Source organism: Pholcus phalangioides, unplaced genomic scaffold, assembly GCF_987345545.1.
Source record: "Pholcus phalangioides strain wild (caught in Gottingen) unplaced genomic scaffold, Ppha-v1.0 ptg000017l_1, whole genome shotgun sequence".
NCBI classification, from domain to species: Eukaryota; Metazoa; Arthropoda; class Arachnida; order Araneae; family Pholcidae; genus Pholcus; species Pholcus phalangioides.
Genome location: NW_028301610.1, coordinates 56296563 through 56324471, shown reverse-complemented (window position 1 = coordinate 56324471; position 27909 = coordinate 56296563). Strand labels below are relative to the sequence as shown.

The 27909-nt window shown below is 37.7% G+C and overlaps 1 long non-coding RNA gene across 1 annotated transcript in view; it reads left to right on the top strand.

Moving 5' to 3' along the window:
• The window catches only part of LOC149074149 (uncharacterized), a 258560-nt gene that overhangs the window by 148065 nt on the left and 82586 nt on the right, over positions 1-27909 (top strand). The window contains exon 2 of the long non-coding RNA XR_016194396.1: positions 21929-22011. This is a non-coding gene — a long non-coding RNA (uncharacterized LOC149074149). The remainder of the gene's footprint in view (positions 1-21928; positions 22012-27909) is intronic.

Sequence of the window (27909 nt, the reverse complement as noted above, 5' to 3'; positions counted from 1 at the left end):
ATAAGCGTACATAGGAACGATGCAAAAACCTGTAATTCCTTTATAACGAAATTTCGTAATAGCGAAGTGATTTCTCCGGTCTCTTGGAGTTAGTTATAACGGAATTCAACTGTATATGCATATTTCGGATCCGTCATTGAGGCTGGGGTGGGGCATTGTTCTCCTATGTCTCCCCCCGTATCTCCACCCATGAGCATGCGGAATAGCCAGGATCCAATCATTCCTGTTTTAAATCAGCTTCCGATGGTTACCCAGCGTCAAAGCATAAATGTGAACGGCTTCCCCGTCGAAAAAGTCATCACAACGTCTCAACTATGCATTTCATTCAATGCAACATCAATCCTCTTTCTTTCTTTCAAACTGCGCACAACTCCAGTCTATCGCCATAAGCAATTTACTACCAAATGAGTTGCGCCGGAAGTGTGAGTACCTAACAGTCTGAGTGGATACATTGTGGCTGATTTTTCAGTGCTTCCATCTATGTTTCAGAGAGAGAAGTGAAGTGATTGAATATTTCTACCATTGCAAGCCTGTTGTTGAGACTTTTTAGCAGAGAAATCGGCTCGTATTCGCGCCTTGAAGTTGGGAACCACAGAAAACAAACTTTAGCCGACCACCACTGAGGGGACAGTGGGGTTCGAACCCGCGTCTTCGCGATGCGAGTCCGTCACTTTGACCACTCGACCACCGCAGCGGCGCATCGATCCGCTACTACTAAACCATATGATGCACCTCGTCCATATTCCTCTGACGGAACCTCTAATGAATTGGTACATGTTGGAATGTGCGGGTACGTGTAGTGAAACCTGACGTGAAGTTTGTTTCTGTGTAATGCTTGTTATGTGTAGTGTGCTGCCATCTGCCACCAGGTTTTCCTAACTACGAGTGAAGTGTAATGATTGAATAATTGTATCGTTGTGTAGGCCTGTTGCTCTCTGTGGCGAGACTTTTCAATGGGGAGATCGGCTCCCATTTGCGCCTCGAAGTTGGGAACCACAGGAAACCAAATTTAGCCGACCACCACTGCTGTTGCGATGGCGCCATGGAAAATTAGCGCCATCTATTGATGTATTGTGACCTGGTGTGGCCACAATTACATAACTGCTTCCTCGAGCATGGGAATGTGTATGTACTTATGGCGACACACACGTTAGATATTATAGTCACGCCTAAAATGGCCAGATGTCCCGTTTTTCCGGGACAGACACTGTTTTTCGCCGTCCCGAAAAAAGCTTTCGGGAAGCCTGTTTGTCCCGGTTTTTGCTTGCCCAGTGAAATAGTATTATTTTCAATTTTTTTCCAATTTAAATTTTAGCTACGTTAGATATTATGCTGGGAATTTGTTATTTCACTGTTATATTTTTGCCATGTTAATATGTACTACACTGCTGTTATTGATGTGTGCAGTTATTATTGCGGCAGTACTTATTGTGACAGTACTTATTGTGACAGTACTTATTGATTATATTGATTATACATATTGCAGGCGACTTCAAACAGAAATATGAATTCAGTTTTGAAGGAATTGTGGCCAGATTGCTTTGCAGACACAAAAAAAAACTGTCGATAGCTTTGAAACTGAGATTATAGATGATACAGTAAAATCGCTTTTAACGGACACCCCCTCTTTTACGGACGAATTTTTTTGTCCACAAACCAAGAGGTTTTGTAGAATTAAAGAAACCAGACATGGCCCTGCTTATACTTCAATATGGGATATAAGCCCGTTATCGATCGTTGTGATTGTCTCTTCTAGGGAAAAGAGTTTTCAGTGTTGATCTAATGATTTCAATTGATTCTACGTTATGCAGTTGAGGGCAAAGCACTGCTGTGAAAGTTCACGCTAAAAATATTCAGAGATGTTGGGAAGAATTAACCAATTTTACATTGGAGGGGGGGGGGGGGTTAAAAAATTCCATTCTTATGGGGGGGTAAAAAGACACCATTTTTTCGGTTTCTGAACAATTCGGTTTACGAACGAACTTCCGGGACAAATTACATACAGTAAGTTCGTAAACCGAAGATCGACTGTTCATAGAAACATAGACGTTATAATATGAGACTAATAATACTTAAGCCCCCCTCCCAAGTAATTTATGATAACATAATATAACGCATCTCCTCCTTCAGACGAAAGAGACGAAGGTCTTAAACGGATAAATTTAGGAAAGAGAGAAAACTTTACTGCCCTGCGGGGAATCGAACCCACGTCCTCTCTCTTGCCGGGAGAGCTCCCTAGACCACTAGACTAGAAAAGCAACGAATATCGCAATCTTTCCTTGGAGCTGGTGTACACTGAACGGCACCGTACATGGACGGTCCGACCTAATTCAGGCCAAAGCTCCCAATTTGCTGACACTGCCACCAGATGACGACATTTTCTCTCTCCCCTAAACACATCTTCGCATCAGCCAGCTGTTAAAAACCTTCGTACGGATAGCGGAGAGTGACATCATCCCTTAGGATGTAGAAGAGAGTCGAATAAATTTATAGAATAAGTCTCCTAGTAACCAATATTCTGGATGATTTCGAAATAAAAATAAATAAATAAATATAATTCTAATAAATAGTTTTGAAAGGAAGAAGAAAATACTGTGAAACGTGATGCATGTGGTACCGGGTATATATTAAGGAGGGTGTATTTTCTTTTTAAATCTTTTACCCTCAGACGAAATTTTCAATAGCTGAACTGTAGGTTGGGAGATGAGATATATTCTGAGGTTTTCTCCTAAGGAAGGAGCAAAAAACTTATTCAGTACTTTAGCAGATTTTTTCTTCAGAAAAGTGTTTCTTTCTTCCATTTTTTCTCCTTTAAAAATAAAATAGAATAGAATTCTCTCTCATCTTCACGTCCAAGAACATCTCCTGCTCATTTTTTTATGGCAAAAAAGGTTAAGAATGCACTTCAAGAAGGTGGGTTCTGTTGAAAAGGGAGAGGAAAAAAACTTGACAAGCAAGAATCAAAGGTTCAAGAAATTGCTGTTTTTAAAAGGAACGGGGCTTTTAAGTGTCAGGTCGTGTTATTATTATTTTCAATAGCCGTATATTTAAATAGCCTTTTATTATTGCTATTTTCCTATCTTTCTTGTATCATCGGAAGGTTTCTTATGAGTGCATTTTATAAAATTTCATGAAAGTTCCCTTCCATAGTCTTATATATATTTATATTTTCATTCTTTTCGGTTGTTTCTTTTTTCTTCTATTACACTATACTTGTACCTTTTATTTAATACTTTATACAAAGAAGTTCAGTAATTTTGTTACCTAAGTCATATTTCATCGAGACAAGAATGGGGAGACAGCCAGCCAATAAATTATCGCCAATAAGCGCACAACATGTTAATTCTCAGATGGTGTGCATTGAGATCGGCTAGGTTTGCCAGAAGACGTTTCAGACATTCATATTACTTAGGAATTGTAGATAGAGACAATGGTTTTTTGCAGCGTTACGGGAGAGAGTTAGGGTTTTAGAGGACCCTGTTATAATGGAGCGATATTATGGTTAGAGAACTGGGAAACAGAGTGTGTAGTAATTTTCGGGGTTTCGAGCACTGTTGTCTTTCTGGGGAGAAGATTAGCAACGTTCGAGAAGTTTTTCATCGAAAGTTGCCTTTGCGGGTAATCCTGTGGGTGGGGAAGGAATCAGGTAGGAGCGAATATTAGTGAATCTCTGCTAGAGTACCGGGCCTTACTATTATCCGCTCAGGAGGGGGGCTCAGATGTGGCAGTGATTCTAGTACTGCCAAGGGGTAGTAGGGGTATAGGAGTAGGATCCACCAATTCAATGTAGGCCTAAAGGACATTTACTCTTCACTTGGGGTTAAGTTCTCGGAGCTTTCTGCATTCACCGGCAGGTGGTTTCGTTGGGATGGGATTCATCTGAATAGGGATGGGGTATGGGAGGGTTATACAATAGGCTCAGGTCAGGTTTTTCACTCCCAGACCTCGTAGACCGGAATGTGGATTAGTATTGTTAAGGGGGTTGGTGCACTCAAATTTCCAAAAATCTCATTTTCGAATTTTTCAATACTATAAAATTTTTTGCGTCTAACTGTGCTAAAACTGTGCTAAAGTTTTTGTTCTACTTGTACTAAAAATAATTTTAAAATATTTTAATATAAACTGCTGGAAGGCGTTACCTCAACACTATGGTGTTTCATACTTTAACGTGAGAATTTTTAATTAAAATTGTTTAAAAAAATTTTATGGCACAAAATATTGGTAAATTTTGGTGATTGTTGAAAAAGTTGCATGTTGTTAAAAGTTAAAATTCAAGAAAAAAAACGGCAATTAAAATCCTAAAAGGACGTGATAAAGTATGTAACACCATAGCAACATATAACTATAATTGGAAAACGATCCAATTATCGTCCAGTGAGTTTGACGAACTCCCTCTCGAAAACTTTAGAAATTATTATCAAATTGGTGAAGTGGATAGACGAGAATAATGTATCGTCGGATAATCAGCATGGGTTCAGCAAGGGGAATTCATATGTAACAAACCTTCTTTGCTTCTATGATCACGTGACTAAGGCTTTTGGTAAGGACAAAAATGTAGATGTTATTCACCTTGATTTCCAGAAGGCATTCGATTGGATCCAACATACTAAACCCTTGAAGCTGAATTGGATAGAATCATGGTTAAGAGATAGGTCGCAGCGAGTTATGGTGAACGGGAAATTCTCTGATTGGACAAGCGTCACTAGTGGAGTTCCTCAAGGAAATGTCCTTGGCCCCATACATTTTCACTTTTTATCGATAAACTCGATCAAGGTAACGATGGGATTGTTAGAAAATTCGCAGATGACGTGAAGCTAATGGGGGTAATCGGGAATGAAAGCGATAGGGAGCTGCTCCAGACCCACTCAAACAGGAATGGAACATTGGCAAATGAATGGAGCATGAAGTTCAGCGTTGACAAGTGAATTTTGGTTCGAACAACCCACGTTTCTCTTGCGAATTGAATGGTGACACTATCCCAGATGCTACTAGGGTGACCGACTTGGGAATTGTCATTGATGAGCGGCTTAGGTTTTCTGAACATTTGTTCAGGGGATATCAAAAAATCGAATAGAATGCTCGGTTTCATTTTCAAAAAGGTCTCTTCGCGTTCCCCTAAAGTCATTCTTCCGCTTCTCCAAGGCTTAGTTCGTCTTGGACTGGAGTATGCTGCAAGGTTTTGGAGATCATACCTGCAGAGGGAGATACACTTGGGTGCAAAGAAGAGCTACTGTCCTTACAGTACTACTAGGACACTACGCGTGTCCTTATTGGCACATGGGGCGAAAAGCTATCTATACTTAGAATAAGACAACCATAATTATTCTTTATGGGAATTGTATAATATTTTATCGTGTGTATATATATATATATATATATTGTTTGTAATTTCAAAATAATTTTGTAATTGCACTTTTAATTGGGTTGCTGTATTTTTGAAATATCTGACATTCATATTTGTTATGGGCATCTTTTTCTCAAATATCTCGTTAGACATTTTGCCTGTTAAGGCGTATTTGTATTTTTAATCACTGTACGTCATGTTTTGGGTGCTACTGAGTTCATGGCCATAAGGTATTTGGCATAATAATCCACGTCTGAAGAGTGCTGCGGAAGTTAAAGTTTGGAATCCTTATCAGCAGTTATAAAATCGCGTCTGGGAACTCGTAATGGAAATTAATGCTATTTATGCCAGGATGTCCTGTAAGTCCTTATTCGAGCTTTATCTCATCAACCGTTCATCGTAAAGGTATGGTCCTAATTTAAAAAATGCTCAAAATGTGTTCAAAAATTACTCTGTACCAGTTTCGAGAGTGAAAATATGCTATGTAATAAAATAAAAATCTAACTTTTTATACAGTCCCCTTCTTGTCAAAAACCCAATTAAAAAGTTGTTGCCCGGTCTGCCTTGAGGCCAACAAAAAAAAATTCCATGTTTCCAAATGCAATATTCGCTGAAATAATTGAATTAAAAATCAGAGAAAAAAAGGGGAAACGGTACAAACTAACGGCCAATGCTACTTTTTGTCATTTATGCTGTTCTTTGCTAACTTTTCTACGATTTTTGAATTGAAATATTTCAGCAGCTATTGCACTTGGAGACATGAAATTTATTTTGTTTGCCTCAGAAAAGACAGGGCAACAACTTTTTAATTGGGTTTTTAAGAACAGAGGGACCGTATAAAAATTTATGTGTTTTATTTCGTAACACACTGTATTTCCACTCGGAACGGGTGCAGAGTGATTCTTGAACACATTTTGAGCATTTTTGTTTAGCCACCAAATGAATTCAGTAAAGTATGATGCAAAATATTTCGAACAATTTTGTATGCAGCCATTTTGCAGGTCGCGCAGCAGTATTTTCCTATCTGTTTACTCTAAGAAATTAAAACGCGAAATAGCAGTTTTATATCATCACCTTGTCTTATCAGAATATTTTAACCATTTCCACTGAATATCGCCAATATATCAGTCTGAAATTCACCTACTGATGATTAACATAGTTGATGCTTGCGACTAGAAAATAGGAGGAAGATCTTGGCTATAAAACATGTCTGAGACGCTCTCAGAATGCTAATTGCTAACCCCCAACTCCCTCCGGAGGACAACATAATGAACAGCAAAGTAAAACTGCCGTCAAGGGCAAATTGCTGATCAGAGTGACCTCATTACCTGTTAAGAAAATTTTTATTTATTTATTTATTTACATCCACCAAAGTCTAGTTGCACTTACATTGCGGGGAAGAAAGAAAAAAAAGCACGATTAAAAATCAAAAGAAAAGGACCAAATAATGACAAACTTTTCATACAGGGGGAGGGGCATTAAATTAAAATGGGTATTTGATCAAAAGAAACTCGAAATGTCAAAGCTTTATAGTCGTTTGCAAAATAACGCATACGTCGGATGGAGGTCTATTCCAAACTCTGCCAGCCCTACATAAAAATAAATACTATAAATACAAATAATACAAATACAACGCCACACCAGACAAAATGTCCAACGAGGTGGCTGAGAAAAGATGCCCATAAAAATATGGATGCCATATATTTCAAAAATACAGCAACCCAATTAAAAATGCAATTAACAAAAATTATAAACAATATATACATATGATAAAATATTATACAATGCCCATACAACTGGTACAGGGTAATTTTGTCTTAGAAATGTCTTTTGAGCATTTTTTAAATTGAAACTATACCTCTACTATGTACGGTTAATGAGATAAAGTCCGCATTAGCACTTGCAGGTCACCCTGTATAGCTCAGATTTCCTCCAAGATGGTTAAGCGTATCTATAACTTCCACGTGAAAACGCAGTTACGTGGCTGTGACCATAGCATGAATGGCGCTACAGTTGAACCTCTCGATAACGGACAACCAAAACTTTCGTCCGCTAACTGGGAGTGTCCTCTATTGGGGAGGTACGAAATACAAATACAACGCCACAACAGGCAAAATGCCCAACGAGGTGGCTGAGAAAAAGATGTCCATAAAAATATGGATGACATATATTTCAAAAATATAGCAACTCAATTAAAAAAGCAATTAACAAAAATTGTAAACAATATATACATATGATAAAATATTATACAATGCCCATAAAGAATACTTATGGTTGTCTTATTCTAAGTATGGATAGCTTCTCGATTAACCCTAACATGTTTAGCGTATTTCTTTTTAAACGTGTCAATTGTGTTACATTTTACTACTATAATCGGTTCCTTCTCGCAAATGGAATACGTATGCACAGGGCACACAGCTGGTGATTTTTGGTGCAAGAATTCATGAACTTTATGCTCGATGAAAGAATCGATGTATAAGTTAGACCATAGACAATTTTATAGAGCAGTCTCAAGTCGTTGATCAGTTTGAGAACGATGCCCCAAGAGTGTGAGTCGTTCAGGATATGAGAGGTACTGGAGACTAGGCAGGCATTTCGTGAAAAGCTTTTGGTTGTTTTTCAATTTGTTCGATATCACCAATCAAATAAGGGTTCCACACTAGCGATGCGTGCTCGATAATCGGTTGAACAAAAGTGTTGGAGGAGCACATCAAAGTCGCACTGTCGCACTTTGAATTGCACCTTGTTATCATATAAGCAACGGAGTTGGTTCTGTTCACGATTTTTCTTACATAGCTGGACATTAAAAAGCTCCGGTCTATATCGATGCCTAGGTCAGAATGTATGGCCACTGCTTTTATTACAAAATTATTAAGAAAATATCGACATTCAGGATTGTTGATCCCTATGTTTAACACAAACGTTTTATCCATTGATATCGGCAATGAATTTTGTTTACTCCATATCAAGAGACGATCACATGTCAGTTGAAGGTTATAAACAGACTGAAAATTTTCAACGTTCTTTAAAGATTTCAAATCGTCGACAAATACATAGCAAGGTACGGGAAGCAGAGAAAGTGGAATGTCATATGTGAATGCGAGAAACATCAGGGGACCTAACACAGAGCTCTGAACGATTCCGCTAGTTACAATCTTACTACTAGATACTGCATGACCCACTTTGACTTGCTGATATCTGGTAGAAAATAAGGGGACTAATATACATATCACTTTATCAAGAAGTCCTAAGTAACTTAATTTCGCAAATAGAGCTGATCTTTTTAGCTTGTCAAACGTTGTTTCGAAGACAACGTAAATCACATCTATTGACTTGTTAAGATCCATAGCGGTGGACCATTCATTCAAGCACTTAGTCATTTGGATAGTTGGTGATCTTCCTGGAAAGAAGAACTGTTCTTTTATGATGATATTTCTATTTTGGAAAATGTCCATGTTAGGAAAAAATACAAGCATCTTTCGAATGTTTTTAAACCACACTCGTCAAATATATCGGATGGTCGGACGAGCAACGTTTCTTCTTGAAGAGAGCAATTATAAGAGCGTGTCGCCAGATATCGGGAACAAGACCGCTGTCATAACAGCATTTGAAGAACTTGGATAGAAAGACGCTCACCGGTATTGCGGCACGTTTCAAAAGTAAGTAGTGATATCACATCATGGCCAGAAGCTGAGCTTGGTCGAAGACTCTATGATCTGGCATATCTTGTGCTGGTGGAACGCGTCCAGGAATAAGGGGTGGTAGTCCTCTAAATTAGACGTATCAGGAAGTGAGAACGCCGAATCGCCGTTGTAGTATTTGAGGAAAGTATTAGACAGTGTAGGTTGGCTTTGTCACTGTCATTAAGACCAAAGCCATTCTCAGTTTTCAAAAGAGGAATTGCTGCTCGCACGCGATTTCCGTGAATTATGTTTGCATAATGCGTTTCGACTAGCGGAAGTGCAAATAATGGGAAGACGTCAGTTTTCCTTTTCCTGTACCTACATATTGTATTCTTCAGAAATGGCATTATAAATTCTTTGTTTCATTATAACGAGTACAACGGTGAGTTTTCCACGCTTTAAACTTTTTATTGGCGCGCTGACTAAGATTACTGTCAAAATGAACAGGCCGTTGCTTCTTTACCGGAATATTTTACTTCATTAATCTTGATGGCCATATTTCGGTTCTTTTTTTGCGTTTGTGTTATTACGACGGCAGATCAGATATAAATCATAATTATTGTATAATAATTTTTCAAAGACATAACAAGACACAAGAATATGACACATTACTATTTACATAATTTCTAGATTTTGAAATGCATTTTTCTAAATGAATTGGCAGTTTTTCAATTCGTTCCTGGGAAAAAGAAGAGGGATTTTTGCTGCCAGTTTGAGCAGAAACTCCACCATCCCTGCATCATCGTCGAATCGCTATCCTCCCAATGTCTCTTAAAGCAGTCGCGAGAAGAATAAATTCGGACTGTAAGAAGGGTGTTCCAGAGCTGACCAGGGAACCACTTTCAACTTTTCAGTTGTTAATGCAGTAGTAGTAGTATGTGATCTTGCATTGTTATGAAGAAGAAACGCACAAGAAACCACCTACTAGACGCTTTTCAGTATTCCAAGGTACTGCCCATCTTCAACGGATTAAGCGCTCCCGTAGCTAATAATATATCAACTGTGGATGCTATTTCTGATATCTTTATGTGGCCATGTACTTCAATATCTTCGCGACGAGCACGAATGGGTTCTGTGATGATGTGCTCTTCCGTAAATGGACTCATTTTCGACCGCATCATTTCATACTCAAAAATCTTTATGCGAATGAGTTGCGCGAGAGCTGCACTTGAACTTTGAACAATGTTTCTTATACGTAGAGCCTCCTCTAAATTTCAGACGGTTTTATGCCTTTTTCAGCCAGAAATTTTATAATAATTGCGTTGAATGTACATATGTACTTTCTGCTCGCCCATTTGTGCTACTGAATACAGATATGAGCTGCTGCAGTTGCGACAAGAAGGGGTATAAGACACTATAGATATTCATACCACATGTCAGTGATCATTAGAAGGCCACCCGGTAACACCCTACTCTTCTAGAATAGAATTCCTGTTATATTTGATCCACCTACGTAATGCTAAATCTAAATGTTTTGTATCAGATATTATTATGTTTTATAGTTACGTAATAAAATGTTATGACAAAAGTGATCAACAACTTGTCCCAAAATTGGTTGCATACTCTGCGAGTTATTACGAATTTCCTATTAGTTGCTGAAGTTATTGGGGAAGCCGTTCAATAATCGTGGACGATACTTCAAAAATATCTTAGCCGAATCACGTAAATTATTTTTCTTTGTTGAAATCAGTACGAAATAGTTATTATAGAAGCATAAAATATTTTTGGAAATCACATCTTTTCTGTCATGATTGTGATTAAAGCAGTATATTTTTCGCGTCCGACGTTCATTAACCCAAAGCAGGAGTTGAAACAAAGTCCGAAGGCGCGCACCGAAAATTAATTATTGCATGTACGTAAACTGTAGCTCGAGCGGTCGTTGGGATTAAGTGTTTTAATTTCGGGCGTTGAAATCGCGTCACGTTGGATGCGTGGTCTTTATAAACGTCCTCTTCTCTCTCTCTCTCCTGGTGCAACAAAATTAGTCTGGGTACTTCCTTTCTTTATTAGAACCGACCAACCTCACGTTCTATTCACTTCCACTTAGACAACTCATTCCGATGGCATTTATTTTCGGCACACGAAGCGGCAGTAAAATGCTTCGTCAAGGCTTCGAAATAGCTAAAGCGTTAAACTACAACAAACTGCACATATCCGACTGGACGAACGCATACTTCGCAAACTCCATTCGATCTGTTATGTCTTCATACTGAGAGAAATGCTATTCATTCTAGCGCTGATTGTATTTGACAAGTAGCTCCGAGTTAGTTACTTTGAAAGAACGGCTGAACACATTGGATGTAGCTTCTGTTAAATTCGCGATTAATTACAATTGTGTCAGTCATTATATTCATAATGAATGGATCAGTTGTAATTAAGGCGAGGTATGCTCAGTAGTTTACTGGACATTGTTTCAGAATCCTGACTTTTTAACCCCTTGAGCGCTTTTTTGAAATTTCTCTGATTCGCATAGTAACCTTCAACAAAATGTTTTGACGCGAAGAATACTTTTTTTATCTTGTACAGTCGTAAGAGCTTTCCCCAACACAGATAATAATAAAAAAACAAGGTTATTATAATTTTAACATTATTTATTGTGTACGCATATTCCTATACTACACCGAAGCGGAAAAAAAAACATTTCTCTCTTCCTCTTTTGATAAAAGCTAACTCCCTCCGCCCACTGGTAGTTGATCTGACAGGTTGAGGGGGATGGAAAACACATGTTTGCGAGCAAAGCCCTCTATGCAGAACTAGCTGGGAACGGCAATGGCGTAATATGAGGGTTTTAAGGACGCGAGAGATAACTCTTAGTTGCAGAAATAAAGGGCATCAAGTTAGACGAAATATTTCGTCATTGCCGGTGCAAGGTTTAATGACAATATTCTGTGGGGGTTTTTTTTTTCAGAGAGAACAGCTTATTTGAATACTTACTGCAGATCAGCTCTGTGATTTTGCTATGGAAGGCTTAATTCCAAATGGAATTGACCCTTTATTTCCCGTTAATTTGCGATTTGTAAGAGTTTTGATAATTTCTTTGCCAACGTTAATGATATAAAATACTGCATTTTTTATGAAGTATGAAATATTGTCACCCTGGTTATAGTTATGTAATTGTTTTAAAACACGTAATGTCAGTAGATGATGATTGACTATATTTCAGCGAGACAAACACGGAACATCACCAACTGCCGTCAAAATGATTGGAAATTCTTTCTAAAACTATTATGGGTTTGAATTCCAAGTTACTAAATATGCTAACCATCTTAATGAATGTAACACCGGGCACATGAGCGGCTTGGGTTTTCTCAACATTTTTGAGCGGTGGTCGAAAAATCGATTGGAATGCTTGGTTTCATTCTTAAAAAAGGTCTCTTCGCGTTCTCCTATAAGTCGTTGTTCCTCTTATCCGAGGCTTAGTTCGTCCTGGACTGAGTATGCTGTAAGGTTTTGGAGACCATGCCTACAGAAGAGCATACACAGGGTCGTAGCCAGAAATTTTGTTCGGGGGGACCACTTCCATTTCGGAGGGGACCAAAGTTATAGAAAAATATATGTGGCCATCTTTTTCCCTTTTTTCGGTCATTTTCTCACATTTCGGGGGGACCAGACCCCCAAGTCCCTCCCCCCGATACGCCCTTGAGCATACACTTAGTAGAAGGAATGCAAAGAAGAGCTACTCTTGTCCTTATTGGCCCACAGGGTTTGAGTTATGAAGAGAGACTTCTCATTTTTTGAATATGGTTTACATTCGGTGAATACAGGTGCCGGGGGATGTGATAGAAGTGTTCAAAATTTTTTTTCAACGGGATGGATAGGATGGACCATAAATTATTAATACCCCGTGAATCGACTGCTTCGACAAGGGGACACCAGCAACGATTGGTAAGTGTGTGAACATAGTGCTTCCGTATTTCCGATTCTGGAAACCCGCGTCGTCTCCGAATGGTTAAAAACTCGAATTCCAAGCTATAAAAAGTTGAAATTCGGGTTCACCATAAATCATCGAAGAGAATGCAGAAAATCGCGATCTTAAATACGGGCTATCACTAAATTTTGCCAAAAAATTGCAATTCATTGCTTTAAATACAATTTGCTGATTACTGCTAAAATTGCTCAAGTGTGTGCAAACAGTCGCAGTAAACAAAAGTTTATTTCACGAAAAAAATATTCAAATGATTCGATGAGCATATCTCATTGAGAAAAAAATACTCTAAAATCATAAATAAATAATAATCTGTAAAAATACAGAATATCGCCAACTTTCATCGAAAAAATTGCCAGAAGTAGGCACAATCATCAATTGCAATTAAAATTCCAAAAACAAAATTGAGGACAAAATGTTGAACCTGGCAAATATGTGAGATGAATATTTTCAATTTTTGCTATAATTATAATACAATTTATACTACGAGAACTGTGTGTATTCACGATCTGTAGTAAACCATTTGAATTCCTAATAGCGGTATTAAATATTTCAAATTCATATAAGTATCGTTGAAAAAACTGGACAAATATGTATATAAAAAAAATCGGAACAACGAAAATTATACACGAACATCCCGTAATACGGGACAACAAGTGATCCGTCAAATTTTTTCAGACATTTTACTGGTCTTTGTTCTCGGAGAGGTTGAGAAACACTGCTCTAAAGCGATCAACGTTGCTGACAAAGTTCATTCTTGCGTGCAATAAAATTCTGATATAGCGGAAACTGTATTCTGAATTCAAGAAAAACTTTGGAAAAAATGTAGTATCCAGATATTTGTAAAATCGATAGAATTTCACTGGTTTTTTTAATTATTATTTTAAGATCAAAAAAATATTTACGAATGAATTTCCAAATCGACAAATCCCTGTTGTGAGATCGGGGGACAAACAAAAACTATTCAAGATTAGATGTTCCGTGGGACTTTATTGTCATATTTATAATAAAGTGAATGAATTTTCTCTCAACTCAACCAATTTTTTGTTCAAGACTATATATTTGCTTTAAATCTTAAGGCTTTTTAAAGCATGACTTTTTGAGATATTGAATACCCCCCTTCTTTATCCAAGACAGGGATCTTTTGAGTATAGTGAAAAAATTAACCCTTACACAGCGGCAATACCGTGATATCTCGTTAAACTTGATTTGCTTCGTCAAGTTTCCTCGCCAAGGAAGGTACCCTTACTGCTCTCTCGTGAGTAAAATAAGAAACACGATCATTCTATAGTGGAAACTCACATAACGGTCACTCCCGTTAGTGGGTACCTCCACTGACGGACACTTTTTTTTTAATTACGACGGCGGGACTTAATGTATTTTACTATCCATTAACGGACACCCCTCGTTAGCGGGCAAAATTGTAGGTCCCGTGGGTGTCCGTTATCGAGAGGTTCTACTGTAAAATGCGACATTGAACGCGCTTATAAAAAGTTTGCCGTTCTGGGAAAAAAAATCCCGTAACGCCGGCCGGACAACCTCTTTGTTATGTTCCCTTTTGAATGAAAATGCCGTCGGCATTTTCCAAAAAAACTGGCTCGTTAAACTTGATTTTTTTCCCTAATGTGGATCAGGAAAATTTTAAAAACCGCTTAAATGGTTAATGGTGATCGACCACAAATTCTGTGTAAATTAACTATAACGGGGTGTAGTGCGGAACAGAGTATATAACATGCTTTTAAAAATCTCAGATGAACAGCCTCCAAATTATGATTACCCGGTTCCCAATTTCAAAGAGTATGCATGACGAAGTCTATCATAGCGATTTCTTCAGATTCATCAACGTGTTTCTTAAACGAGCCACCGTACGTAATACAAAAAGTACGCCTAGATACACATGCTATTAAGTATCACGAATGCATGCCACTTACGTAAGGATACGCAACCAACGAGGTTATTGGTAACATTCGTGCAAATATTACCAATACTCTCATTGGATGCATGTGCTTGAACGTGGCATTCTTTCATGCTACTTAGTAGCATGTGTATCACGGAGCTAATTTCAATGATTGGTATCTCGACGAGTTTTCAACTGAATGTTATGGGGGTCAATTCCTGCTAAAAATCGGGAAAAACCTACATCATGAAAAAAAGATATGACATTTTACAGGGAGTTCAGTGATTTCTGCTATATGCTGGCTAAAGGGTTAAGAAATCTTTACAGCTATTGACCAAGATAGGTTGCCGTCCATATACTTCTGCCATAGCCCTACCGGTCTGATGATAGGTCTTGTTAACGAAGGTGACCGCAGTGTCACAGGTCACATAAGTTGGCATAATCTAAGTCTGACGTTTTATGAATATTTTGCTTAAAATTTGTGGATGATCCCTTGTGTTAGCTCCATTAACCTAGGGCAAAACAGGAAATGCTCAGAGCTTACTCATTATCGCTAACGCGTGTGACGTCACTCTCGACAACCAATCACGGCATCGTCCGCAAATCGAATGAGGAATCTCTCACTCCCGGACTCTCTGTTACCCTCCACAATCTTCATTTCGAGATCAAATTCCGTATTCCAGGACCTGCAGAGAACCCCAGAATCTTTTCTTCACTTCGTTAGCTTTCCCCAGGACCGTGTTAGGGAAATATATATACACAAATTCTATCTACATATCTCTCTCTCACCGTATCACTTTCGTCTCTCCTATATCCCCCTTTTCTATGTATTTCGTTCACAAATTCATGTTTTTTCCCCCTCCAATCTTTTTCTGAGAGAGAGAAGAGGAGGAGGAAATTAGGAAAATCGGAAAACTCGAAAAAGCGGCCGTAGGGCAACACCAGAAAATGTTTATTGGATTTGTCTGCAAAATTATTCATACCATGTTCACCTATTTCCTGATGTTTGCTTTGTTATGTTACTATTGAGTCGGGGTGTTTCTTAACGTTTTGTCTTTGCTGCTGCTGCTGCTGCTGCCAGTTTATTTTCTATTTTTTACTTTACCCGGTTGTTTCTAGAAGAACAAAGATCTTATCTCGTTGTGTTCAATGAATATCAGATACCTTTTCCAGTATTTTTCAGGTTTTTGCTGAATCCGCTAGACATGGAGCGTTTTCACGATATATTCATGCGTTTATTTCTTTAACAAAGGGATTTATAGTCATTTGTTTTTAAAAATTTCTATACCCAGCAAGATGACGAGTACTTCACTTTCATTTTTTCTCGTATGAATCTGCTCAGGATAAATGATAAACTACTGCTTGCTGTATCAATTATCAATCATCAATCAATTTGGATAACAATTTTTTAAGGCACAATGGAAATAATGCAATGCAGTGTTAATCATTTCATCGTCATTCAAGAACTATTTAGTTAAAAAAAAACAACTATACACTCATACTCAAAAATTAAGCAAGAAATTGATAATTCCCCATTGTAACGGTATGATGATCTGAAGAGAAATTGCTATTGGCGCACGCATTGACCTCCATGTCTTCACTAGAGGTTCAGAGACGGTAGTATATTATCGAGATGACATCCTTGAACAATATGCTCGCGCCATTTTTTTCTGTTACGGGACCTGTTGCCCTGTTCATGGACGATAATGAAAAAGCTAACACAGTTTTTGTTGTCGAGCATTACGTTCACAGTCAACGTTGGTTCGTATGGAATAGCCACCATCTCTTTTTGACTTGAACCCAATAGAGAACATATTAGCCATCAGTGAAAAACATTCGACTGCTACTCTCCATGACCCTTCCCAAAGCCTCGGTGAGCTGCTAACAAGTCTCTCGTTTAAATGGATCTTGATACCTAAAAACGTCATTGATAATCTTATTATCGGTATGGATTCACGTTGTCGAGCCTGTGCATCCAGCATAGGTGGCCATATCCCATATTGGTCAACCTTCTTCATTGCACTTCTTGAGGCTCAACATATGATTGTTCTTTTCTACGCCAGTCATTCGATTTTGGATTTCATATTTTCTTTGTAATTTCACTAGAGTGTTTCCTTTGCTTCACCCTATGATCTGCGTTAACCCAACCAAAAAGAATTAAACATTTGCTTTTTTATAAGCATTTTTGATTTTGTTGCTGAACTTTTGAGCATTAGTGTAGTATCTGGCGCCCAAGCAGGTTACTCTGAATTTAATATAACATTCATGTCAGTTCAATCAATTGGAAACTTGATGGTGGAAATTTTAATGCAGGATTCTTCGCCGAGAATTAAGGCGCATGCTTGAAAAACTGTTTCTAAGAACTATCTTAACAGCATTATACTTTCTTTCTTTCAAACAGAACACAACTCCGGTCTATCTCGTCGTGGGCAATTTACTACCGACTGAGTTGTGCCGGAAGTGTGCACGTGTGCCCAACAGTCTGAGTACATATAATTATAGTGCTCCCATCTATTTTTCAAGCTATGAATGAAGTGCAATGATTGAATATTTGTATCCTTGTAGGCCTGTTGTTCTCTGTGGCGAGACTTCTTAACAGAAAGATTTGCTTGCATTACAGCCTTATACAGGTCCTCAGACCAAGCAGTGATCTACAACCCTCAACAAACTGACGCAATCAATGTTAAATGCAGTGCGAAGTCATAAGAGTCCCCTCGTGCACTACGAGGTTCCTGGGATCTGAGTTAGCATTAAGACGGTCTTCCTGAAAATTTGCTATATTTTTTGCTTGCCATCGCATTTGTTGATGCACCCCGGAACAGGATAATCAAATCAAGACATACAATTCAGACCATCTCGTATTTATTTTTAAGCAGCACATTAAATTTTGGCTAAAGCTCACGAAAATGGATAATGACAGGCTTCCTAAAATCTGTTTCTCTTCACTCTGTCAGATCCCGACAATTTGGTCAATATCCTGAAATCATCTTCCAACAAACTTGAGCGACCCGCCATTTGGAATCTGCCTCAACGGTGCCTTGTGCCGTCGGTCTTCGACCCTGTTATACGCACCTTTGTTGTTGATCATTCGATCCATAAGGACAGATTGAACCTGCTCGCATCAACACGCTACCAATTTTCTAAAACATTTTCGATTATAATATTCTAATACAACCCTATCTAATATGATATTCCTTTTTGCTTTCATAGAAGTCTTACTAGACTAAGAATATCCCCTTTTGTGTTCTATACGTCCAAAGGTCTCCAGTTCAAATTCGCTTCTGAAGACTCGTGTTCATTCTGTAATTTCACACGAAGCCGTAGTGATATTTTCCACACTCTATTTGAATGTAATTTCTTCGCCACACAAAGGTCCAATCTAATCACTAAATATAACTTTAACCTCTACGAACGCGAAAACTTCTAGAGACTCTCTTCGAACCCTTCTCCAGAATTCCGTCGTGACATCTACTAGTACATCGAAAACATTGATTGGCACCACGGTGCATATCAATAAAATACTTACTTACATACAATTCAGATATGTTTTGAACGGCTGCTCAACGAATATCGAGATGAAAACCTAGATTAGCTCAGTCAAATGCACTTACCTTACGGTTCCTTTCTGGACTACACATATACATGGTCTAACGCTACTGGGCAATCTTCTATAGTTTGACCATGAGAGATTGAATTTCTATTTGTGATTGAAATCAGTATTGCTTCTTTCGTCTCTTTTTCTTGAAAAATGACCACTCTATTTCCTTCTAGTACCATCCGTTTTTTCCCAAGGCAGTTAAAACCTTGTTGGTATGGGAAATATCTTCAAACTACTCTCTCTAAACCGGTTTCAACTTTACTTAATGGTTTGACAAAATGTTTTTCTAGTCATTCGCTCTATCAGTTAATAAATTTAAATCCAAAAACACCGTTGGTTTTAGTTTTAGGTAGTCCTTTATTTTTTAAAAAATTTGCAATGTCCATACTGGTTGCAGTGAAAAAGAAATTATACAAAAAAAAAGATGTTGAAATCTTCACATTGATCTTTCTTCTACAAAGAGGAAACACCAAAAAATTTCATGTCAACATGTTTCACAAACCACAATATTCTCGAGAATTTTATTCTGATAACATTAATAATATCAAAGGAAGTACATTCAATTTCAAAGAAATTCAAGAAAAGCAGAGCACAGAAAATAAGAGACGAATCAAAAAGATGTCGGCGATTGATTCATCGAAGCGTTGTGTCTTCATCGTCGAATCACAAATTCGATTACAAGGCTTTCGTGTGTCAAAAGACGGTTTCGGCATTAGGTTTAGCAAAAGGTTTGAATCCTGAATAATTGAAAGAACAAGGAAACGGGAAAAAGAGAAAAAAGGCAATTCGAATCAAAAAATTAATGGACACGGCACATGTACGTACCCTGCATAGAAGTAGAAGGAATAGCAGCGAATGATTTCACTGTGAGAGGAAAAAGGTTTTTAAGTATGCATTAGTTTGAAAGTGGAAAGGAAAATTCGCATCGCACTGGATATTCCGGAGAAAATCCTCTTTTAAAAGAAGCCTTTAATCCGTTCAAGAGTCCACTGAAAGTTTAAACTGTATTTCTCCCTTTTTACTGCCATTTTAAGCTGCAACTCTTGAATCCGTTGCATTTTTAAAAATTGAAAAGTTTGATTTGAATGACTGAAAACACCATTATGTATTCTCGAGCTTCTATGCACGTCTGATTGATCTCTCGCGTCTTCAGTGATACACATAATAGTCGCGTTATTCATTAGACACGTTTACATTTTTATGACTCTTTCACGGTGAATTTTAACAGCTTTCCAAAATGGCGTTAACTTTGCTTTGTGCATGGAAATATTGTCTTATAAATACAAATACAAAAGCTATAATAGGAAAAATGCATAACAAAGTGGCTGAAAAAAGATGCCCATAAAAAATATATGTCATATCTAGAATACGGCAATCCTAAATAATAGCAATTGTCACGAAAAACTAATAATTATAATAAAATAATACAATGTCCATAAAGCATTATGGTTGTCTTTTTAAGTATGAATAGCTGCCTGATTTATCGCAACATTGATATCGTATTTATTTTTAAACACGTCAATTGGTAGTGGTAGAATTCACAATACCCAGGGGTAAAGTATTCCATTTGTCCACAACCCTATTAGAGAAAAATTCCCTGAGACACCACAACATGGAGTTGTCCCTTACAAAAAGATACTGCTGTCCCCTTGTCGGAGAACCCGATTGACGGTGTATTAATATAAAGGTACCTACATACTACTTAAACGTGACGTGGTCCCACGTCAGTAACATGCAACATGGGGAATTCCTATAAATCAGAATTCACCACGTCACGTCAGAGTAGTGTGCATCCGCATTCCACATCTTACTCTAAAATATTATTGAGAACTTTATCACCCTATGGTACTCCTGCATTTCGGACAGTGCTGTAACTGGGGGAAGCCAGCGGTCTGGGACACCAGACAAGAGAGGGCGAAAATTTCACCCCTTCATCTCTCCTGCAACATTACAATGGGACGCCAAAATGAGTGCTTGCGTCGGCTGACCAAGCATCTAGTTGTGGCCCTGGCTTTGGATATCGACTTCTCCGTAAAAACCACATGCAAAAATTCGTTGAATGTACTACCGTTCGTTGAATGTATGCTTACATTGCACTCTACCTTAAACTCTTCCATGGGGGGGGGGGGGCAACTGCCCCTTACATGAAAAATAATTTTGGGTCAGTGCCATTTTTATCTGCCAACTTAGACTGACCTGTCTTTTTACTTATTCCTTATCACTTTTATCAACGCATTGTTTTCAACAAATAATGACAGGAACCTCTTCCCCTTTTATACCCTTTGAATGTCCTTTTCTTATCAAAGTGATGGTCTTGCACGTTATCCGTGAACCAGAGAAAATGAGAGGAGCGAATTCGTTTCTTTGGAATAAATGCTGTGACGTCATGCGAAACAGAGGAACACAGGAGCTAACAACCCGATGGTCATTGGACGATAAATAGTCTCCAACCAAAACACGTTCAATAAGATCCCAGTAGGAGTCAAATTCAAAATAGAAGTACTCCTATTAGCTTCTGTACCTACTGATACCAAAGATTATCATACACCAGCTTCAAAAAATATCTCTGATATTGATCTCTAGCCGATGGGTTCTCGCTAATGATACCCGGATAATTGAAATTCCCTGTATTATAACTACTCTGATAAGTTTATACAATTAGGAAATTTCCAAATGGATATATAGTTGGATATGGATCCCTATCCGGGGAACTATAACAAAATCCTACACAAAGTCCCATCCTACATAAATCTCTTATAGTTTCAAGCTAAACCCCCATTTTCATACTAGATCTATTGCTGAAAAAATTATCATATCCAGAGATGTGTAAGAAGGATTCATCCCCATCGTTTGCCCAAGATTCTGTTATGGCTACTACAAGATCTAGTCTTCCACAGCTATCATAGTTTCTAAAAAGTCTTTCTTATTAACCAATCTTCAGGTGTTAATTAGAACACATTTTAATCGTCCCTGTGATTTAGTGTCAATCGAGAAGCTATCCATAAAACAGGTGAGTAATTCTCCCGTCTATACTGCGTTAAGCAACATGAACTAACCCACATCCCCTCTCCCTAAAATGGGAGTAAAAGAATGACCCTGAGACAAGATCTTATAATGTTGAAGCTGAAATATAGGTCGCAGAGAAAAAGTTCACAGTTGCTCCGTTGGTTCAATACCAGTTGACACAAACCTAAGGACCCTTTAGTTAGAAAGATATAAATCTTTAAAGATAGGTGGTGCCTGTATAAATAAGAGCCCATCGTAAAAGGAAAATTTATACCGAGGACGGTAACTCACACTCAATATATTCAAGAAGATAAAAACCAATAATCGATTAATTCCCATTCATATTCGGTTAATATTGTGAAAATTTTGTACCTAAAACTGGATATACTTATTAAAAACAATGTTCAATTGAAATGTTTTCCTTAGAATTAAAAGCACAATATAATGTATGATATATATTGTCTTTTCTTTGTAGATGACATTCAATACAATCCTAAAAACTGGACACAACAAACACTCTGAATCCAAGAATTTGGTGTAGTGGGTATCGGAAAACGAGTGAGTATCAAACAAATAATCTCAACTATATTAACTAGAAGCAACCAATTATTACAAATCAAAATAGATTAACTGTTCAACTTTCTGCATATTTCTGATGCCTCAGTTAAATTGATGGTTTTCTTCAACAGCCAATAAATTTCTATCAAATATTACACCGATACCGCATTATACTATACCCTATAATGTGAATAAAGGTACTAGAATTTTTTTTTTAAACAAAGCCAACGTTCATGTCGAGAACAATTAATGCTAGGGTTTCCACTCGGATACTATCTGTATTGAGGTGAAACTGACCAGACGGGTATTCCCAGTAGATTAGATGGCGATATCTCAATTCTAGGACACTCTGGAAGAATATTCATATTAGCTTTTGTCTAATACTTTGGGCAATATATCTCAAGGGAACTCTGGAATCAGATTCAATGTCTATCACGGTTTCTTAGAAACATCCTGAACATATGATTTTACGCGCTTCTGATACGTTAGCTATTATTTCCCCCTACGTAACCATGGTGAACATGTATTTATATGGATATATCTTGGCGTATATCGAGGGTTCCTGAGAAAATGATCTTCGAATTTGTTTTGTGAGAAGAAGCAAGAAGAAAACTTGGCACATTTTCTCTCTCTCTCATTCTGTGTCCTTATTTCTACCTAGCATGTCTAGTCTCCATTAGTGTTGGACATTGTTAAACTAGTACTTCTAGAATTCCTTCTAATTCTCGGTAAAGGAAAAGATATAGATGGGTTTTGATATCAATTTATTTGTGGGCTGGAAAAAACAAAGATGTTATGATATATAAGATATTGACGTCATAAAAACTCTCATAAATCAAACTGAGGAGGATTTTACATTTGTGGATAAATCATAATTTCTTAGAGAGTAAAAAAAATTAGAGCAGGGTGCACAGCTTTTATAGAATTACTAATTACCCGTTAAAAATCGCACTTTATTGAAATTTTGAATTTCTGTGCTGTTTGGAGTGTTTCACAGTCAATGTCGTTGGGAAAGTCATCAATATTCGAATATCTTGGTATACTGGCTGACAGCATCTGACTGTGTTTTGTTTCTTGTTGGTAGCTGATCAGAAATTGAGAACGACGATTCGGTATTTTTCTATGTGGACGAGTTAAAGTTAGCGGTGTAAGTCACATTTTCAACAATTCTATGTCCACAAATGCAATCTAGAAGTGCTAAACTTTTGAAAGAAAAAATGAACTAGGTCATAGTTTCAATAGTTCACCTCTAAGTTATGAAATCAAAAAATTATTAACATGGGAACTTATGAGAACAATTATATTAACACCTTTTTCTCAAAACAAGGATTATTGACTTACACTACTGCAGCTTTAACCCGTCCATATTTCATAGTCATTCATGCAAAGTATATATTACAAACCACGTAACCACGTGACGTTCAGTATATCTAAATACTTCAAAATCCAGGAATGAAACGATTCTATCGGGAATTTCAAAATTCCTATCCTAAATATTTCTAACGTTACAGATTTGTGAAAAGAAAACATCTCTTGTTATGAAGATTCGGATATGTTTATATGGAATTCTATTATATAAATATTATCTTATATCTTGATAGCTTATTTTCGATCCGGAGGTAGAAATCAATTATCAGCAAGGACGTTAGGCTTAATTTCCTGACAGAGATAGTTGGTTTGACAAAAAAAAAAAGAAAAATGGCACAAAACAGACGGAGTTTCTGTAAACTCTATCTCGAAATTGCTTTACCATTAGAAGAGTTCGATTGATTAGTTTTCTAGGAGACTCGAAGCGAAAGAAACATGCCATGTCAAACAATTACCTAAATAGGTTATCAAGAAAGATGCCCTTCTTTCTCGTGAAAACTTTCCACCTTGGAAATTTAATATCCTCTTCGTGAGTTTCCATCTTCTAATTTGTTTTTGGGGGACGAACAAACTAGTTGCCCTATAACCTTCGTCTTCATCTATGCTGGGAATAATTAAGACCGATCGCTTATCTTGAACACTTTTCATCTGCAACTCGTCTGTTATCGTAAAGAAAAATCACTTCTAAATATATGTTGATTTATTTATTTTGCCACTTGTTTGTTGTCACAACAAAAAGTCGAAGAGAATAAATATGTAAATACAGAATATTTACTTACCTGTACGGTGCAAAATAAAGCAAGCAGCGATTGAAAATGACAAAATGAATCCAAAGTACTGTATGAGTTGGTGATGCAGTAGTCAAAGGTAATCGATTAGAACCCGTTCGGAATATAAAACTATTACATGGAAAAGGCAGATCTACAATCCTGTAAATGTAAATGAGGTTTTCTGTAATTAGAATAGGCATAGAAATCACATGTGATATCATTTGGACCACGTTTTGTCAACGGTAGATCGTGGGCATCAAATAATTTAAACAGCGGATGATTTGATCTGACAATCACACACACCGTAAACTGGTTTTTGATTGATCCCATAACATTGTTTGGAGATATAATTTATTATTTATGTCGCACCACTGTCATTATATGCACCCGATAGATAAATTGGACTGCAACTGCAATTTTTAGCCGAAAATATCTTACATATTAGTGAACTAAAATAACTATAATATCTCTTCATATTCCTATAATTGGATGATTTCAGTATTCTTTTCACGTTTAAAACATTGGATATGCCCCTTGTGATCGATCATCTATATGTTCAATTTTGATAAATGTCACGAATACAGATGTGAAATGATTACGGTGACCGGTTTTAAAACGTGGCTATCGTGAAATGTTTCCATTTTACTAGAAAGTCAAGGAAGGCAAAGCTAGATGTTGTTCATGTGTGTATGGGTTCGTAATTATTCTTGCTAATCATCCGTAGAAAGGTCGGGGAGATGAAAGCGGCCAGAAAAATTGGTTTTCTGGACTCGCAGCGGTAAAGTTCTGTCTGTAATGTCAAATGCACATGTTGTCTTTCTCACGCGCCAGAGCTGTGATACAGTCGATAAGTTTTGTGGGTGACGTGTTCTATTCTTATTGCCGTGTTTCAGCTGGAGTGACGAACATTTCTGTGGGGGGTAACAAATATTCCATCGGACACAATTCTATTTAGGAGCACTGAGATTGTCGCCTTGCCATAAATATAACACATAATATTCTCCTGTCTAAATAACCGGGATTCGGAATAACTATTTTTAGCATGTTCGCATAAGGAGTTCTTTCATGGCATAACGGGAATTTCCACTCGTAAGAAAACGTTTATGAATAGCTCTGGGACGACAGAGTTTGACCCTAATTTCGAACCCTTCAACTAGAATATTTCTGAAATAGTGTGTCTTCACAAAAGGAAAAAAAATGGGTAGGCTGTGTCATAGACACGGCCGCAAGTTTTCACGTGAACACGTTTCTTGTGCCTTGAATCGAGTGGTAGGTACTGACATAATTTAATTATGTCATTATCATCAGCTTTGTCTTTGAAATAGCTAACAAACGATATTAGTGTCATCTATTTTCGTTGTGAACTGCTCGAGATATAGCAGAAAACAATTTGTTGCCTCTGTAGTCTAGTGGTCACTCGTTCACCCGGAGAGCGAAAGGACGTGAGTTCGATTCCCCGCAGAGGCAGTTGAATTTTCTCTCTTTCCAAAAGGTATATCTTCGCATCAGCCAGCTGTTAAAAGCCTTTGTATTCTTCTTTGGTTTTGTACCGAAAAGAATTATGGTAATTGTTGAGAAAACAAGTAAAGTACATGCACCCATGAAAAATTGGGCTATAGCCTAAAAACTCGTTGTGGACAAATATCATTTGAAACTGTTACGCAAATTACAAAAACTTCAGCATCAATTGTGTTATTTTATTCATTATAAGAACATGAGAAAACCGCATGTTTATAAACAGTTTCAATTAACTTAGTTTTGACACATGCGGACGCCATCCGGACCCGGATGGACACTTCCAAGTTGCGAACGCACTCCGCATCGTCTGAAAGGCTCTCTCCATATGTACCAATAGTTAAAACTTCTTCCGGATCCGCATCCGCTCCGTGTGAAAGGGCCCTTAATTCTCTCTGCTTTGAAATTGCAAGCTTTGTAAAAAGACGGCTTTTCGACGTACTTTACGAGCAATTGTATCATTTGTCAAAGCTGTTTAATCAAACAGACTCATCAGCTACTATTTTGATCGAGTGATCTGCTAGATGTAAGATGATGGCAGCAATATATTAGAGAAAGCATAAATTATCATTCATAACCGTTTAGACTGGTGCATTGGTGACTGGAGAGAAGGCGGGTGTTTTCATCGTAGAGGTTTGTGGTGCTTCAGACAAGCGACTTCTCAAGAAGCTCGAGCAATCATATGAGAAGCTAGCCAGTCGGCTTCGCCAACGAAAGGGAGATGCTCCAGACAAACTTGAATATGATTGCAGCATAGGAAAATGAATGAAGCATGACATTTAGCATTGAGAAGTGCATGGTCGCTCATTTTGGTTCGAACAACACACGTTTCACTTACGAGTTGAATGGTGGCACTATCCCGGATGCAAATAGGGTCACTGATTTGAGAATTCTCATTGATGAGCACCTTTTTTTTCTAACATTGTTCAGCGGTGGTCCAGAAGGCGCATAAAAAATGCTCGGCTTCATTCTTGAAAAGGTCTCTTCCCATTCTCCTAAAAGTCATTCTATTGATTTTCCGAGTCTTAGTTCGTCCTGCACTGGATTATGCCGTGAGATTTTCGAGACCATACCTACAGACAGGGCCGCAACTGGGGGGGGGGGGAGCAGGTGGGTCTCGTGCCCCGGGCACTAGACCCGAGAGGGCGCAAATTTCATTCTGAAACCTCTCCTTAAAAATTACGAAGCTTGGGCTATGAAGAAAAACTTGATTTCTTGAATATTTTTACATAGGAGGAACGCAAATGTCGGGGAAATATGATAGAGGTGCTTAAAATTTGCAACGAAGTGGATGGAATGGGCAACACCATACAAAGGAACACCAGTACCATTTAGTGAAGCCCAATTCCAGGTTGTGGTGTCGCAAGAAGTTTTCCCTAATAAGGTTGTCAATGAATGTAATAGCTTACATCCGGGGGTTGTGAGTTTCAAGGCAATTCATACGTTTGAAAAGAAGTACGATAGGCACAGTGGGATAAATCGAGAAGCTATCCACACTTAGATAAGACAACCATAATCTTTTTTGTCGGCAGTATATTATACTGGGTGCATACCAAACAGAGAACATGACATTGTACTGTCGAACCGTTGATCATTGAGGTATACTTCTAATTAGGAAATGTGTCCAAATAACGTGTAGTACTCATATGTGTCATTCATATTTCAAGGGTTGTTAGTTATAAAAATAAAAATTCAAGTTTTTATACAATTCTCCGTTTGCTCCAAAACCCAATGAGAGTTGTTGCTTTGTCTCTCGTGGTGACAACAAAAAATTCCCTAAGTGCAATATTCACTGAGCTAGTTAAATTCGAAAAATGGAAGAAATTTGGGGGGAAAAAACGGCGTTAAAAAATGCGGGTAAAAAAGTTTTTCCCCCAACTCGCCTCCATTTTTCGAATTCGAATATCTCAGTGAATATTGCACTTAGAGACATGGATTTTTTTTTTGTTGGCGTTAAAAGTGACAGGGCAGCGACTTTCTCATTGGGTTTTGGGGCACACGGGGACTATAAAAAGTTAGTTTTCTTATTTCAATAATTATACAACCTTTCGAATCACGAATGACATCCTATTTTTTATGGGCATAATGTTTTCAGCCACCTCGTTGGTCAATTTGCCTGTTGTGGCCTTTATTCTTGTACTTGCATTTGTATTCAGAATTAGCTGACCAATTGCGAAATTTGCGGAGGAATCTTCCACTGAAAGACAGAATTTAACGATCCTGTACCAATTCAGACATCAGCTTG